The sequence below is a fragment of the Tachyglossus aculeatus genome, chromosome 2, assembly GCF_015852505.1.
Source record: "Tachyglossus aculeatus isolate mTacAcu1 chromosome 2, mTacAcu1.pri, whole genome shotgun sequence".
Lineage (NCBI taxonomy): Eukaryota > Metazoa > Chordata > Mammalia > Monotremata > Tachyglossidae > Tachyglossus > Tachyglossus aculeatus.
Window position 1 is genome coordinate 124459554 of NC_052067.1, and position 15765 is coordinate 124475318.

At 36.7% G+C, this 15765-nt stretch overlaps 1 protein-coding gene across 1 annotated transcript in view; it reads right to left on the reverse strand.

The window, feature by feature from the left end:
* Positions 1 to 15765, reverse strand: part of DACH1 (dachshund family transcription factor 1) — a 487827-nt gene that overhangs the window by 416494 nt on the left and 55568 nt on the right.

The window sequence follows — 15765 nt, forward strand, 5'->3', positions numbered from 1 at the left end:
TAGCCAAGAATTGTCTTTTAGGCATCTGTAGCTACTTTCGTGATATTTAAAATAATAAAATACAAGGAATACAATAAGTATTACGTTAAGGAAACATGGGTTTTTGGTCTTCTGTATACTTCAGTGACTAATCCATTAACTTTTAAAATATTAATTCATTTATTTAAAGGCATTTATTGAGGATTTTACATAATAATAATAACAATAACAACTGTGGTATTTGTTAAGTACTTAGTAACATATTATTATGAATATAAGTGCTGGAGTATATTCAGAATAATAAGAGTAGACTTGGGACCATGTCCCTCATAAGGTTTTCAGTCTATTAGAGAAATAGAGTATTAACCCCATTTTTAAGATAAGGAAACTGAGTTACATATGGTTAAGTGACTAAACCAAAGTCACACTTCAGGAAAGTGTTAGAGCCAGAATTATAACCCAAGTCTCCTGCCTCCAAATCCTGTGATCTTTCCATTAGGCCAGACTGCAGATACCGTGAGAACACTACTAAACAGGAGGGCACTGGGAAACACTCAAAGATGAAGAACTACCTTGTGCAAAGCACTAATGCCTAATCTCTCCAAAGTCAATTGATCACAGGTTTCAGTAGAGTTGATCTGAAATAATTCCATGTCCTACTTGTCTATATTCAGTTTAGTTTAAGTCAATAAAGTAGAAACAATCATTTATTATTCAAGGGAAACCTTTCAGCAAATGTGACTAAGACATTTTGACCTTCTCAGAATCAGGAAATGCTTCTCGCATCTTTATGCTCTTTCAAATATGATTTGTCTAAACTGTCTAAAGTAAAACTATCACTCAGCCTTCTCAATCGGAAGGGTAAATTTTAATTGCACAACTTAAAACCTCAAAATTAAAGCGGGGTTGCTACTGAAGCTAGCACAAATACAGGAATGAAAACTGGTGCATTCAAATTAGATTTCTGTACCTGCATAAGGTTATGAAAGATTCTTCAATTGCCTAGACAAAGTATGTACATTTTATATTTTTTGAAAGAATTAAAAAATGAATGGTTAAATTGTACATGTTTAGTTGTATTGCTTCCTATATTACTTTATTTTATAAAGAATATTGTGATAATCTATGTTAACCTATATGAAAATTAAATAGAAACTCTTAAAAGGAAGCTATAAAAGAAAGATACATGTAAAATAAGTGTGCTGTATGTAAAAGTTTTCTTCCGGTACCTCAGAAAATTCTCAAACTCTCAGAATGTTGTTTCCATACATATTTTGATTTAATTTTAAACTTTTACAAACTGTTCAGCAATACATGCATAAAAATATCAATATTGAAAACCATTATAAAGAAAGCAAGAGTAGCAAAAGTGCTCTTCTTAGCACAAACCTCCTATTCCTTATTTTTAAAAATGTGAGATACAATATTGTAAGATTTGGTACACAGAAGATACTTATTTGCTAGCTACACATAATAGTTAACCAATTACCACCTGTCACTTTGTAAATGTGAAGAAAGAAACCACTAATTTTAATATATTTGAGGTTACAGTGATTAAATTGGCTGCTGTGGGCTTTTTATACAGTGGGTCATTCATGAGCATGCCACTTATGGTTTGTTGCAAACACCTGTGCTGTTGTGTTTATTTCTTGCAGCATCGTGCAGTGATACTGATATTCTTACTCCATGATTATTACAAAACTCCTGCTCCAATTGAGACTTTTTTTTTATTTGTAATGCACTATGCTGGTCTATCTGCCGCAACTGACTCTATATGTAGCAACTCACTTATCCAGCTAGGATGCAGTGTTGTCTGATGTTTGTTTTCCTGTATTCTTCAATTCATTCCTCAATCCTCCTTGCTTTCAGTTTCCCAGTTTCAGCTCACTATGCTTCAGTTATTGGGGTATTCCATGACTATGCACTGTACTCCCAAATCCTACCACTTATGGTACAGTAAGCATTGTGTCACTAAGAAACAGACTTAATTTTTGGACTTGTTTGTTTGTGATCCTGTCCTGCTATGTGATTAATCAATCAGTCATTCAGTGGTATTTATTGAGTGCTTATAGTGTGCAGTGAACTATACAAAGCTCTTGGGAGACTACAACAGTCGGTAGACACATTATCTGCCCACATAAAGGTGCTTAGTACAGTGCTCTGTCCACAGGAAGTGCTCAGTAAATATGATTGAGTGAATGAATACAGCTTACAGTCTATATAGAGGGAGAGTAGGACACAAGTAAATGAGTCTCATGGAACTACTCAAGGAGTCAGACGTAAAATAGCATATGTGGGGAGTCCAGTATTCACAACTTTAAAGAAGCAAGGACTTGGCCTAGAACCCATCCCCACAGAACTGCCATACTCTGACGGTCATCAATCAATTAATCAATTTATTGAGCTCAATTTAGTATGTACTCTGCGCAGAGCACTGTACTAAGCACTTGGGAGAGTACAGATGGAATTAGTAGAATAATTCTTGCTCTTTAGGAGCTTAAAAGGACATGATGGTTTTCTGGAATCAATTTTCTACTTCCTTGCCTTCCATTAAGTCATCGGTCAGTGTGGTCTCTAGGAAACACCAATTACGTTAAGGTATTTAGCTCTGTGCTGTCAATATAGGCAGGCAGGCACTCATCAACTCTGACATGACGGCCATGCTCTCATGAAATTGAGTCAGAATCTTAATGAACTTTTCAGGGCAATTTCCTGAATCCAGGTCGAATGCTTGTTAAGTGCCTTTGATAACCTTATAGACACTTTTATACTGCTCCCTGTACTTTTCCTCTAAATGATATGCAGCAATTATGTCCACTGCTTTCTGGTGTGATCTGAAGTCACATCATGTTTCTGGGGACAATAGTCTCCAATATTTAATCCAGGAGTATTATAGTTAGGATCTGTCCAACAATGGAGAGAAAAATAGTAAGTGCTGATAATCGCCACTACAACTTCCTTCTTGAAGATAATGATGGTGATATCTTCCACATCCTGTGGCATTTCCTCACGGCCCCGTATGTTAAATCATTAAGCCAGGTGTACCCTTTGCTCCTATCAGAGTGGTTGCCATTTTTCATGTCTCTCTCTGCTTTGCTTTCATCTTCAATACCTAGAGAAGTGCCATGCCTGTGCCTGTTGGAGAGTTTTGCAAGTCCTCATTATGAATAGTAATAGGTACTTTGTTATCACCTCCTTAGGACTACTTTCTTGTCTGTGAAGAGACTGGAACCATCTTCACTCTTCAGAGTTGCCAGAGGGACCAGAGTTGTCTAAGGGACCACTTAAATTTGATGATGTACAAAAGTTTTTAGTTTCATAACACCACATAAATTTGGAACTCTTCCTTTTTTGCATTCCACCCATCTGTTGCCCACACTCCTTAATTTGTGATGTCTTGTTGCTCGCAAACTTCATTTTTCTATGAGTTATGAAGAGTTTCAAGGTATTGTTGGTGCAGCAACTGTTTTACTGCAAGTAGAAATTGTTCTGTAAGTCATTTGCATCAAAGTAATCCTGGAAACTTCAGTAGTTCAGGTGCAATGTCTCGATGACCGCCTGGTAAAGAGTATCACAGAAAATGCACATTCATGGGAGATTGTGGTTGGAGTTAACTGAAAAATCACCCATCATTTTTATCAACATTCCTGAATTTAGTGCTACTAAATATTTTAGAAACGTTATTTTTCTTCATTGCAATTATTATCATTGTCGGGGCAGATATGCTAATGATGGTGGTAAAGTTTTGGGGGGATTTTTAGTTTGTTAGATGGTAATTTTTACCTATGGGTAGAATTGACAGACCTAATACTGGTGTTGTTGGACTACAAATCTAATCTCTGGTAGAATAAGTTAGATCTATTTCTGATATGCCTATCCAAAAGAATGTATATAGAGCAATTAGTCTGTGTGTTATGCCCAGCTAGAACGCAAACTCACTGAGGACAAGAATTATGCCTACCAATTCTATTGTACTTTCCCAAATGCTTAATACAGTGTTCTATATACAGTAGGTGGCAAAATAAATACTTTTGCTTGATTGACTATTTGTCCTTTATCGTTAGTTTTGCTTCATTTAAACTAAACTGGGCTCACCAATGAATAGGTACTAGTGGCTTGTAAATTTACAATGCCAAAACAAATTACCAGTGAAAGAGTTATCATAAGAAAATTCCTGTTGTGTCATGGGAAAAAGTGTGGCCTATTGGAAAGAGGCTGGGAGTCAGAGGACCTGGGTTTTAATTCTGGCTCTGCCATTACCTGCTATAGGGCCTTGGGCAAATCGAATAAATTTACCTGGGCCTCAGTTTCTTCATTTGTAAAATGGGCATTAAATACCTATTCACTTCCCACTTACACTGTAAGATTATTGTGGAACAGAGATTGTGTCCACTCTGATTACCATGTATCTACACCAGTGGTTAGTACAATACTTGGTACATGGTAAGTGATTAACAAATAACACAAGTATTATTATTCTTAGGGACTATGTTTCATAGATACTACGTGATGATCCAAGTGTAGAAGATGACAGCTCTAATAAGCACATAAACTAGCCATGAAGAATTGCTCTCACAGCCTAAAGACTAGACTACTAGATAACCATGAGTTTGCATTGATAAGACTCCTTATTTAGTGTATTAAGTAAAATAATGTACAACCTAACTGTAAAAACACTAACCATGATTAAAAACTCAGGGAATAGAATATTCCAATTTAAGTATAGTTAAAGCACAAAAATATCGTTTTGATAGATTTCATGTCTCAAAATCAGATAAACTATTAGATACAAAGTTAAACAGAGAGCTCCCCCACCACCACACACACACACACACACACACACACACACACACACACACCCACCCACCCCCCACCACCACCACCCCCACCACCCCCCCACCTGGTATAGAGCTTGGTCTCCACCCCAAGGGGAGGTTGGAGGGGGGGTGGGGGGGAATAACTCTTTATAATAATGACAAATATAGAGTAAAATCACTGAGGCTGAATGTATTGAATGCCTTTTCTAAAAGTATGTTTATAATTGCTTTGCACAACTTATATAATCAATTTTAAAATCATCATATTTGATTTCTTAAATAAGGAGATCCTCCACTTAAATCTGAGCACATGCCACTTCAAATTAAAGTTTAGCTCTTTGTAAATACATGTGAAATTCATTAAAAACTTATAAACAATTTCCATTAAATTTAAGCAAGGTCATGTAATTGAAATATTGAATCGACTATATAAAGACATAAATCCTTTCTATTCTAAAAATAAACAGTGACTGAGCACATATGATTAGCGAGTTCCTTTTTTTGTGGATCATTTCAGGAATAGGAAACAGGCCCAGGAGTGAGCTGAATTCCGTAAAAAAAAAAAGGCCTGAATTCAGTTTATAGGGACCATAAATGGCCCTTTCAAGAAGTCACCTACAGACTTTAAACTTTTTTTATGGTATTTATTAATTATTCACCATGCGTCAGGCACTGTTCTAAGCGCTGGGGTCGATTCATTTATTCATTCATTCAATCGTATTTATTGAGCGCTTACTGTGTGCAGAGCACTGTACTAAACACTTGGGAAGTACAAGTCGGCAATACATAGAGGCGGTCCCTATTATAAAGTAATCAGGTTGGATAGTCCATGTCCCACATGGGGCTCACAGTCTTAATCTCCGTTTTACAGATGAAGTAACTGAGGCACAGAGAAGTGAAGTGACTTGCTCAAGATCACACTGCAGACTAGTGGCAGAGTCAGAATTAGAACCCAGATCCTTCTGACTCCTAGGCCTACACTCTATTCACTAGGCGACACTGCTTCTCATTGTTTCAGGAAACATGTCCATGAGCTCTGTGATGTTATACGCTCCTAGATCATTACTTAGTACAGTGTTCTGTACACAGTAAGCACTCAATAAATACGAATGATTATGTTGTGATTGATTCCTTAGCACTCCTATTGGATACTCCGGGCCAACCAGTGTTTGAGAGCTGCTGAGTTTACGTCAATGCGGATGCCCACTATTCCTACATGGTAGTGTTGTGCTGAAACTACAGGACTAAATCAGATGACAGAAATTTTAATTTACATTCCAGGTGTGTAATATCACTTCTTCAGCATGTTCTTCCTTAAAATAATAAATGAATCATCGTACTTTGCCTCCCTGTGTCCTTTTGACATATTTTTAATTTCTACCAAGGGTTTGTCCCAGAATACCTGTCCCATTGACTTTCATAGCCTTAAGATATTACCAGCTTTGTTAAGATTTATGTAATGTAAAGTAATATCTGCAGGGATTTTTACAAATACTAGTCAGGGGCTTCTTATATTACAGAACATTCAAATTGAAAATATGTATGGTTTCCTTAATAGAGGAAAGGAATTTGCTTTCCACTAGCACTGTGTTTCCTCCTGTTTTCTCACAGTTTATCAAGATAGTTCATTCTATAATTCTACACTCCCCAGTCTATTTATTGTCTCCTTTGGTAATTACCTTTAGAACTCTGTTGAATACATTTACATATTTACTGTTATTTCAACTGCATTTAATCTTATCCCACCCTTAAAAGAGCAAAATATATTCTCCTTACCTTGATGCATAAATAATAAACATATTACCTTCATTCCCAAATTAAGCGCCGTAATTAACCCAGAGAATAGGCAAGTTGTGATTTGCGTGAATGGAATCAAAAATTGCACCATCATAGAAATTAATTAAAATTGGACTAACAGTCTAATGTATACAATTGCATATTAATTCATTGATTCAATTGTATTTATTGAGTGCTTACTATGTGTAAAGCACTGTACTAAACATACTGTATGTCGGCACTTGGGAGAGTACACTGTAACAATAAACAGACACATTCCCTGACCACAATGAGCTTACAGTCTAGATTTGTATTGCCACTGAGTTACGTGATTCTTGCTCTCATGCCAAAGATAGGAAATGAGAAAAAGGGTGGCAGGTACACATTACTCATCCTGCATAGCCACAGTTTTTATTTATTTGCTTATATTTGTGTATTTATTTACTTCACCTTTCTATTTGTAAATATTTATGTCTGTCGTCCTCTTTAGAGTGTAAGCTGCAAATGATCAGGAAATATTTAACTTCATTATTCTGACTAAACTTTTCAGGTGCCTTGATGAATGCACCCGTCAAAATAGACTCTCAGTGAATGTTGTTGCTGCTGAGAAGAAGCGTGGCTCAGTGGAAAGATTGCAGGCTTGGGAGTCAGAGGTCATGGGTTTGAATCCTGGCTCAGCCACTTGTCAGCTGTGTGACCTTGGGCAAGCCACTTAACTTCTCTGTGCCTCAATTACCTCATCTGTAAAATAGGGATTAAGACCATGAGCCCCATGTGGGGACAACCTGATCACCTTGTATCCCCAAGTGCATAGAACAGTGCTTTGCACGCAGTAAGCGCTTAACAAATACCATCATCATTATTATTATTATTGCTACCAACTGCTACAAGAACATCTCTTCTACTAGTAGTCGTAGTACAAATACTTCTAATGTTACTAATACTAGTAGTTACTACTGCTACTACTACAGCTGTTAAATGGAAATGCAATTAAATTCAAGCAATTTCTTCCATCATTAATCCATGCCAACTCCAAGTAGAAGTGTCCCCAGGTACCTGATGGACCTGCCTTGGGGGTTAATTGGTCTGCTTTACAGCATTTGGACCCTTCCCTGTAAGATATCAGAAAATACCAGAAAAAAAGAACTACATTTATAAAAAGGTAAGCTAAGTGGACAGGTGGAGCAGAAAAGCCTGAGCTCAAATTTCCCACAAATTATTTCTGGATTCAGGTAGTGGAAATAGGGTCCTAAAAAAGACAAGGTATAAATGTTCAATATTATGTAGAATGATCCACACTATAGGGGCTCAGAAACCTCAATTTGTGGAAACAATGTTAGTGTCACAGTGAAATAAGGTACAGAGTTAGAAAGTCTTCAGTTATTTTTTCCATTTTCTAGCAAAAGTAGTTCTAATTCCAACACCAAAGATATTGATTAAATCGCTCATATATACTAAGTCTTAGTATCCAAATATGTTTAAGAAGCAGGATTTTTTTTCCATTGTATTTTGTCATGAGGGAGCCCCTCCATAGATTGTGAACCCCCTCAAGGGACAGGGTCCATGTCTAATTCCCATCTGAGTATTCTTTCCTAATGCTTAAGTACAGTGCTTTACACACAGTAAGTACTTAAAGCTCCTGTAACAGCAACCTAGTCTCTGTTGCTTGATCCTGTTGATTCCATCATTGCCCACATTATCATTTGGCCTGGAACTCTCTTCTCTTTCATATCTGACAGCCTAGCCCTGTACCCACCTTCAAAACCCTTCTAAAAATCACAATTCCAAGAGACCTTCCCGGAGTATAAATCCTCATTTGATCTAGCCGTTCTCTCCTCCGGGAGTCCTACGCACTAAGATCTGTACCTCTTAAGTGCTTATATTCATTCTACCTTCAGCTCTTCAAAACTTAGGTACATACCCTGGCATTTCCCAGTCTGCAATTTATTTTAATGTCTGTCTTACACTCTACACCGTAAGATACTTGGTCAAGGAAAGTATCTTTTAACGAATGCTACAATATTGTACATTTCCTGGACCTTAGTTCACTACAAAATAAAGCATTCAAAAATGCAATTGAATGAACTTGACTGAAATTGTTTGAAAGATTGAAAGGATTTAGCTTCTGACATTCTTCACTTCTCGAGCTTAGTGCACTGTTCCAGGCTCCACACAAGTAGTAGATACTCAACGACTTCCTCAAATTTGACCTTTACCTGCAAAAAAACTGCATTTCTATCATGATCGGCAAGTTTCCAAATAAAAGGATTCATAACTAGATGAAAGTGCATGTAAGCTAGTAAACGTGTGTGTGTTTTTATTCTGAGGTTTAAATGCATGTATCGTTATTTCTCTCTAACAAAAGACTTTAAAGATACGTTCATAATCATCCTAAAGGATATACAATTGTCCTTGCGTGTTTTAAGCTATGTCATTCCCCAATTTAGGTTATGTCAAATGAGTCTTGAATGAATTAAATCAGGATAAATGCAGTTTGTAAGTAATGTGAGAGTGAATGCATCCTAAGTTGTTTAATTTACATTATCTACTTACTTTTTTTTTAATGGCATTTATCCTGTCCACAAGTTTTGTTTTGTTGTCTGTCTCCTCCTTCTACACTGTGAGCCCGTTGTTGGGCAGAGACCGTCTCTATATGTTGCTAACTTGTACTTCCCAAGTGCTTAGTACAGTGCTCTGCACACAGTAAGCACTCAATAAATAAGATTGAATTAATTAATTAATTCATTCATTCATTAAGCACTTACTATGTGCAAAGCACTGTTCCAAGCGCTGGGGAGGTTACAAGTTGATCAGGTTGTCCCACGGGGGCTCACAGTCTTAATCCCCATTTCACAAATGAGGTAACTGAGGCACAGAGAAGTCAAGTGACATGCTCAAAGTCACACAGCTGACAATTGGCAGAGCCGAGATTTAAAAATAGTATTTTAAAAATACATTTTTCTGTGGCTCCTTATAATTTATCATACATCAAATGACCTCTTTAGAAAGGTCAGTTTTGCATGTCATTATGGCCATCTGTATTTCAGTGAGGGCATGACAAGGTAATCTTAGTGACTACCAAATGCACAGAAAAATATGTTGGAAATAATTCATTAAAATGGGTTGATATTATTTCAATTTATTCAAAACTCTGAAGATCATTTGATTCCAAAAGGTTACATGAAAGTACGACTATCAAGCTAAAGTTGAGATTTGACTGTCATGAAATATTTCACATTGTTAGTATCAAATACAAGGTAAAATGTCTCCCTACCGTTTTCTTAGTTCTTTGAAAAGCTGTGAGTACTATAACTTTTTAAAAAAATTATTGGCACTGCTGAGATTAATTGTCCTAATCATTATCATAGTGTGCTATTTCATAGAACAATTATGGCAGTATAACATGTTGGCCTTCACATTGATTAACTGGATTACATAGGAGCAATAACTAGAAATAAAGAAATTTATGAAGGGAGGTAAACAAATCTATTGCAGAAAAATCAGAAACTTGGTACTAGCCCAAAAATGGTTTTAAAAAGTTCTCCATCTCCACACTAAAAAAATATTAGAAAAATGAGCAGTGAAAATGAAACTTGAGGAAACCTCACCAGGAATGTAAACTAAACGGGTGGGGAGGTCTGAAAGTGTCAATCAATAACAAAATGCAACTGTCAAGCTTGCTTTGCTAACAAACTGTCACATCAACAATATGGAGTTAATGACTACAAATTAACTGTATACCAGATGCTTGACACTTTGTTATGACACTTAGCAAGCTAGTTGACATTTGGGGATCAAAGCTCCTTTAATTACACTTTATATAACATTTGCAACCTTTATGCTAATGTCCAAAAATTCCTTACAATAAGACTATCCAAGAAGCAGAAGAAACTGTTTCGAGATGTGGGTTTGGCAGCATTCATGAGTCTCTTAACTTGGGGAGAGCTGGGAGAGAATGAAGCACCAAGAAAAATGTATTATGTTATTCAGTAGCATAAAATAACACCATTCTCTACTTTGATGGACTGGTGAAATGCTTTCTTTGTAGACACTAATTATGCAAGGATGCATTTATGAAACAATGAAGTAATGTTATGTAATCATACAAAAAAGAAAGGATGTCTAGGCATATCACATTAAAAATGAAAATGAATGAAAAAATGAAATAATCATGAAATAATGAAGTGATAATGAATTTTAAAATAATGAAAAAACTAGATGCTTCCTAGCTTTTGAAACATCGATAAATTATTTCTGAAAGTTCATTTTAATATAACATTTATCCCAGCTGTAGCTGAATAAATACCTAAATATCACTGTAAACTGAACTATGAAAACTGGAACACAAACTTATCAGTATAAATTTTCGATACTCAAAAAAATAGAGAGAAGTAGCATGGTATAGTGGAAAGATCACAGGTCTGGAATCGAAGAATTTGGGTTCTAATACTGACTTCACCACCTGCTGTATGAACTTCTACAAGTCACTTCATTTTTCTGAGTCTGTTTCCTCATCAGTAAAATGGAAATTAAATGCCTGTTCTTTCTTGCCCTAGACTGTGAGCCCCACATGGAATAAGGGACTGTGTTCAATGTGATTGTCTTGTATCTACCCCAGCTCTTAGTAACTACTTGGTTCTTAACAAGTACCATTATTTTTTTGACATTTGTTAAGCACTTAGTATGCTCTGGGCTGGGATTGGACACAGTCCCTATTCCACGTAGATTCACAGTCTTAATCCCCATTTAATAGATGAGGTAACTGAGGCACAGAGTGAAGTTAAGTGACTTACCCAATGTCACATAGCAGAAGCAGGATTAGAACCTAGGTTACCTGATCCCCAGGACCATGCTCTTTGCACACTAGGACACTACGCCATATTAAATGATACCTCAGTGATACTACAAAATCTTGGGAATATTTCCATAATATTCATATAACATTAACAGCATCAAATTTCCCTCAATCATATTTATTAAGTGTTTAGTCTGTTCAGAGCACTGTACTAAGTCCTTGGAAGCTTACAAAATAACAGAGTTGATGGATATGTTACCTGCCCAAAATGAACTTAGAGTCTAGAATGGTGCTGACCAAAACAAGCCCTGCCTTTAAAGTGTCTGTTTATTCTATTACCCCCTGCTCTTTTTCCTATTCAAGGTCTATCAAGAAAAGACTGAGAGGATGATATTGGACTGTGTTTTTCTGCAACACTTCCTGCAGCAAACACCAGACAATCAAATATACTCTACTTGAATGTGGATTCAAAGACAATTATATAAAAACCTGAATTCCCTGATTTCAAATACCTGAAAAATCTCAACACTGATAATAATAATAATAATAAGAAGAAGAAGATTACTTGTGGTCTTTGCTGATGCTTACTATGTGCCAAGTATTGTATCATAAACTGTATGAAAGGTTGGATGCAGTCGCTATCCCAGTCTAAATATGGGCAGAACATGTATTTAATCCCTATTTTACAGATGGAGAAACTGAGGCACAAAGAGCATACATATATGATCCACCCAAGGTCACACAGAAGGGAGGGTCTGAATTAGAATTCAGGTACTCTATGCTCTTTCCACTAGGTCACAATGCTTCTGAAAGTAGATGGAAACATCACAGGAAAAGAAGGAATTTGCAGATATGGTATATGACCTAAACAAAGCTCTATTAAAACACTTCTGAATGATGAGGAGTCTCTCTAGAGCACATGGAATTAGCCTAACTGGAAAAGGTCTGACCAAATTTCAGATGACACCATAACAGTTGGAGCTTCCCAAGCTCTTAGTACAGTGCTCTGCACACAGTAAATGCTCAATAAATACGATTGATGAGCAAGGAGGAGGCCCCATTCTAAGATGTCTGCATAGCTTCAAAATATGAAACAGTGAAGAATTGTAACATTAATTCATGACAAATATTTTGGTATTTGTTAAAAGCTTACCATGTGCTAAACACTGTACTAAGCATTGGAATAAATACAAGATAATCGTGTTCCATATGAGGCTCACAATCTAAGTAGGAGAGGGAATAATAATAATAATAATAATAATGGCATTTATTAAGTGCTTACTATGTGCAAAGCACTGTTCTAAGTGCTGGGGAGGTTACAAGGTGATCAGATTGTCCCACGTGGGGCTCACAATCTTAACCCCCATTTTATAGATGAGGTAACGGAGGCACAGAGAGGTTATGTGACTTGCCCAAGGTCACACAACAGACAAGTGGTATTTTAGAAACCAGTTGCTTTGGCTTCCAGGCCCATGCTCTTTCCACTAGGCCATGCTGTTTACCGATGCCACTGACTACGCTGTTTTCATGACAAATGGTGAAAAAGAATGAAGATGGAAACTGCAGGGATACCTTACTTCCTTCCTTTACTAACCAAAGCCCGGTTAATCCTTTTGAACAGTTTACTTTCTAACTAAACTCATGAACTACTTCGGCCAGAACAAAAATCAGCGTAGAAGTTATTATCTTGGTTGCATGACAGATACAGAAACACTGCACGGAGCAACACAAAACCTTATACTTTTAGAACTTTCAAAAGCTTTTGATAAAAATAAAAAAAATCAATGTATATGGGTACTGGAAACTACTTAGTATTTTTGACTGTTTGAGACATTCAGCAAGGTTTTTATCTTTATCTTGCAGTCCAGTCAGAGTTGAAAATGCGTATCTGAACTTCCTGAACATCTTTGGAGTAATGCAGGACTGTGAGATAGAGCCAATAATCTTCAACCTTGGCTCAGTGGAAAGAGCACGGGTTTGGGAGTCATAGGTCATGGGTTCGATTTCCGCCTCCCCCACATGTCTGCTGTGTGACCTTGGGCAAGTTACTTCACTTCTCTGTGCCTCAATTCCCTCATCTGTAAAATGGGGATTAAGACTGTGAGCCCCACATGGGACAACCTCATCTCCTTGTGTTCCCCCCAGCGCTTAGAACAGTGCTTTGCACATAGTAAGTGCTTAACAACATTATTATTATTATTATTATTATATGCCCCAGGCATAAGGAGGCCACGAGAGACCTCGAAGCCAATGGTGGAATGCAATTCTGATCCCCTGGGAACCCATCCAACTCAACAGGTTAAGAGCATCATTAAACATCTTTGAGACAGACATCCAGAACCACTGATTGCTGGTGAGAAGGCTCTTGAGGCACACATATAAGAAGCCGGGTGATTATGAATCATTTTGTCTAGTCAGCACAGTGCTGTGGAGTAATAATAAGCATGAGAAAAGCCACGTTTATGTACCAGACTACATCAGGGCAGCCTCCACATAATCAGAGATTTTTATCAGCAATATGGAACTTAATTCTGTCATGGAATTCTACCTAAGCAGTTCACCACCTACTGAAGCATGAACTGAGAAGCAAACCGAGAAGGTCAGCATGGCCATGGGATATTAGCAGAAAGGGTGAAATCACAATAGGCATCACCTGTATCATGGACGGCAAATTGAGAGTCCATATTCTTGCAACACATCCAGGAGGCCCAAATAGAGTACGGAGGGCAAATTTGCCTTCATAAGGATGTCCATCAGCATCAACCTGGAGTCATACCTAATATCAAATGACTACTATGGAGATTCTAGACTTTGAACCTGTTGTTGGGTAGGGATTGTCTCTATTCGTTCCCGAATTGTACTTTACAAGCGCTTAATACAGTGTTCTGCACACAGTAAGCGCTCAATAAATACAATTGAATGAATGTCACAGGTTTAATTTTCCTAGCATTGTGGGTAATTCAAGATGACAGTCATGGAATTCTATGGATTTAATCGATCAATATAGTTTATTGAGCGCTATGTGCAGAGGACTTTACTAAGTGCTTGGAAGAGTACAACAGAATTATCAGACACATTCCCTGCCCAGAACAAGTTTACAGTCTAGATGGACATTACAGCCTAGATTTAAACAGCATATACTGAGTTGACTCTAATCCAGATGCACAAGTTTAAAAATTTAAAATAAGCAAGCAATATAGCCTAGTGGATAGAGCACAGATCTGGGAGACAGAAGAATCTTGATTGTAATCCCAATGTTGCTACTTGCCTGCTGTGTGACCCTGGACAAGTCACTTCTCTATGCCTCAGTTACCTCATCTGTAAAGTTGGGATTAACACTTTGAGCCCCATGTGGGGCTGGGCTGTAACCAACATGATTAGCTTGTATCTACCCCCGGTGTTTAGTACAGTGCCTGCTAGTACATAGTAGGTGCTTAACAAATGCAATTTAAAAAAGGCTAGAAGAGCTTAAGTTAGGTTGACCAGGTTAGCCAATTCCTAAATTGAGGACATTGTATGTGTTTCTAAAATCATCTAAAAAGACCTGGAAAAGTACTGGACCTTTTTCAGCAAAAGCAATTTGTATGTTCTTCATGACTATAGTTTAAAAGAAAAGGTAACTATGGTAATAATGCTATCAAATGATTTGATATATCCAACAGTTTACAGTAAACGTTTTTCATTTTAGTTATCATTAAAGCTTTCCAAACAGACAATGGTTTGGGAATTAAACAGAAAAAAACCTCATTTGGGGGCTTTCAGTGAATCCAAATTATATTACTACTATATGTCTAATTCCAGGAACTTTGAAATATATAGAAATATTACATACTCTATTATGACATCGAAGAAAGAAATGTGTTTTGTGTATCAAAAATGCAATCAATGCCACTGCTAATGGAACTTGTATAATACTGTATATATTTTATTTGAAAAAGTAAATGCTAAAATTATTTTTTTGGATAGAATTTGTTACTTTAGGCTATGTAAAAGATTCCATAGGTATCCTAATGCCTTTTTTAAGTACTGCATGTTTGACAAAAGTTACAGTTGCCTATGAAAACCCATTTACTGAAGAAAGCTTTCTCCATCCTTGATTAGAGCTCATTTTCCTAATACACAGATATCTAGACAGCTCTATTTTAGTTATGTAAAGTATGTAAAAAGTGTCATATACTCAATCAAAGCTGAATATGAAATTAGCCTGTCACTTTAGACACTATGTTTTAAGGGAAAAAAGATTATTCTTTAATAGAAGTCTTCTTATTGGGAATGGATAATGGTCCACTACAGCTCTAGATGATTTTTGTTTTAAATGAAGTCACATTAACATACTAAATTAAAATACTAAAATGGATTTTCTTTCCATAAATACCATCAGTTGAATTGTTTTCAAAA